Here is a 3,550-nt window from a genome sequence, read left to right as displayed (position 1 = left end):
CAAGGACTCTGACTCACAACACCTTATCCAGAGTGCCTCAACCTCACGGTGAAGTTGGCAATTCTCTGTAGCCATTATGTTTTCTGCCGACATCTTCCTCGCTTCTGCTATGGTAGTGGTGGCAAAAGCATGGCTCGAAAGGATTTGCTCCGCAAGCTGTGCTAGTAATGTTATCAAGTTTTCACCAAGGGACCTGGGCTAAGTAGAGCTCTCTCCAAGATCACTGGTGCTGAGGTATGTTTCCAGGGAATTGGGACCAGCTTGCCCCCGGTCAAGTTCAAAAGTCTCCGCTCCTCCAGGGCAGGGGGGTTCTCATCCTCATCGTCAACATTCACCACACCGCGGCTGGCTTGCCCTTCCCTCCATGCTTCAAGAAGTTGACGCCGGGTTGTCACGCGGGAACTTATCCCTTCTGCCGAAGTCCTAGGAGTTTGTGGAGGGCTGTGTACCCTGCGCTTTCTGTCGCTTGAGTTCAAAGTGGCGAAAATCATAATGTTGGATAAAGCGGTTTCACTCGAGGGGATTTTTGGGGCAGACGACCGCCTTGTAGGGATGCCTGTACAAGATTAAAAGAAGTTCGTAAGGAAAGGATGAGAGGCTCACATGAGAGATTTATGGCATGGATTTCATTGTCTTACCATGGTTTTTTCCCCTCCATCATGCGGCAGTGAGGCTTTTCCAAGTCCTGGGTAACCCCGAAGTAACAGGCAGCAGGACTATCACCCAATCGAACATTCCATGCACATAGCCGGGCGCTACAGGGGCGGCTGTAAAATAGAAGCAAGTTATGTGGCGACGCCTATAAAAAGTACAAGTAAGGAAACCAAGGCGGATTCAGACTTACGAGTATGGTTCCAGTCTTCCGAGAAGGGTTTCGGAGAAGCACGGTGGAGAAAATCTGTTCGAATCATAACGAATCGGTCACACCAGCCCCGGTTGAAGTCATCCTTGGCACTGACTATCAGCCCGCAGGAGCCTCGGGGGAACAACGGACCATTCCGCCCCAGACCATACGTGGTGAATAAAGTTGCATCAAGCGGTCGATGGTAAAGGCAAGCCCGACGCTATCAACAAGATTCTGTATGCAGTAAACAGTCCTCCATAGTTGGGGGAAAGTTGGCCTAGGCAGACCAGGTATCTTCGGCTGAAGGTCTCGATCAAACGAGAAACCTGTAGCAAGAACCCGATGGTGAAAGGATAAGTGTGGACCATGCAGTATCCCTCAACATGGTTTATCATCTTTCCTTCCATGCCAACTGGGAGGGCCACAACTTTGGGTCCCCAATTACAATCCTCGAATACTTGAGGCAGATTTTCGTTGGTTATCAGCGAGCTGATCTAGCCTACTGATTCATGGCGGGTGTCAATTCGTAAGTCTACCAGATATGCACAGTCTAGCGGTAGGATCTCTGTTGTGAGGGACCCCAGGTCAAGTTCCATGGTGATAGAAGCCTCAAGTGCTTTCCCTTGCCTTTGGGAAGGGCAACTTTTAGAGGAACGAGAAGAGGAAGGAAGTAAATGTGTAGGGTTGTTCAATGCTAGTGCCATGATGGGAATTGGATGAGTTTTCCTCAGGGAGAAATTTATGGATTTTGTAAGGAAAGGTTGATGTGTTAAAGGAAGAAAATAATTCACTCGAATGAGGTGAATATGGAAAAAGAGATTGGAAGTTTATATAGGCAAAGGAAATCTTGGATCTTCCCTAGAAACGAGGGGCTGACAGTGATCACGAAGTGTCAAGCAATGCCGCCTTCAGTGAATAGTGACATTTCTAATGATTTGTGCGTCGATTAAGGTGATTGGATGCTTTCGTTTCTGGCGTAATTGACTAGGTTCAAATCTCTTCCATTTCCTCGTCACGACTGTTCGAATCCCGGAAAGTTCGATCCCAATTGTATTGGGCTAAACTCATACAACCTAGCTGGACCAGTACTGTTAAGCCACGTGGCTAAGTGGATAAGTCAAGGATGAGTCAACACTTAGTGTCACCGTAACTTAGTGTCACCGGAAGTAATTTCATTGCACCGGAAGTAATTTCATTATACAGGAAGTAATTTCATTGCACCGGACGCAATTTTATTATACCGGAAGTAATTTCATTGCACCGGAAGTATCGCTTGGTCCGGAAGGCTGTTGGAATAGCTCTGGAGGAGAGCTCAACCGGCAGCCATTATGGATTAGGTTGAACGTTATCTTCTAGTGTTATTAGACTTAATGGTTATTTTTATTGCTTATTATTATTACTCAATTAATGCTCATTATGGGCAGGGGTATAATACATGGAATATGTGCCCCTAGTTCTTAGTATAAATAGGGATTGTCATTCCCATTGTAAGGACACAAAATTCTAGAGGAATACATAACTCCCATATACAGTTGCTCCATTTTAAAGTTCTTTTCTATTTTACTAAGTTATCAATCATAAGTTCGGCCAAAGGAACTAATACCGGGTTCAATCGAGGCTCAGACTATTCTTAACCTTGCTTTGTTTTATTTCATTTTAATCTAATCTATTTGCATACTGCACTAATTTACTGGTCACTTTGATCCACATGTCCTTGACCACAAACACAAATTCAACAGAATTGATTTCTGGGTAAACACCAATGTCGACTAGCTCTTCTATAATAGTTAAACTATATTTTGCTAATAATTTAATGGATTTTTAACTATATATTGTTTTTAGATATATATAAATTTATTTGCAAATGTTAAGGAACTTATATTGTAATTCATACTACTAGCCATATGGTATAAGTATTATCACTCCAAGTATTTTCCTATATCAACTTTCTTTATTGAACTGTTGACTAACAGAAAATAGAATTGTGCGATATGTCACTTCAATGAAAAACACACTTTTGACAAAAATAAAGATATTTTGGTGTCTGAGAAATAAAAAAGGGAAAGATATTACAGTGAGGCAACAGTAGACATCAAGAGGATTTGATCAGATGCTTATCTTTTTGTTTATTTGAGAAAACAAGTACGTTTTGATCATCGTGGAGGTCTGAGCAAAACCCAAGCTTTAATCATTGAAACGACTTTTCGACCTAAAATATAGTAGTAGATGCTTTTGAAAACACAACTTACCCCAATATTAAATCAGCATAAATATAAGAATATTTACTACACAACTTATGCAAGATAATTTAATTTCTAAAAAAAAAATTTATGCTACTTAATATTCTCTCCTAATCAGAGTTGAAGAAATTTGATGAATCATTTAAAAACATCATCAAAGATCGTAAAAGTTTGGTTTAATTTTTTTGATCTGCGTATTGGTGATTTGTTTCAATTGAGTGATATTAGATTTTACTGCAAACATCTGAAGGATCTTGAATATCAATTTGGAGATGTTTGAAGATGATTTGAGGTGGATTTGAAATGATTTTAGGCGTAAAAACTCGAGGTTGAAGAAGACTACATCATTTGTACCCTGTATATCCATGCATGTTGCCCTATACGTCCTTTTATCTACTGTATAATATATATATAGCTTTGGTGGTGGACGCACAGACGCATCACATTCAAGGAGAGGTGTCGTGGT

The sequence above is a fragment of the Lycium barbarum genome, chromosome 7 (genome assembly GCF_019175385.1).
Source record: "Lycium barbarum isolate Lr01 chromosome 7, ASM1917538v2, whole genome shotgun sequence".
Classification (NCBI taxonomy): Eukaryota; Viridiplantae; Streptophyta; class Magnoliopsida; order Solanales; family Solanaceae; genus Lycium; species Lycium barbarum.
This window is presented reverse-complemented; position numbering follows the sequence as displayed.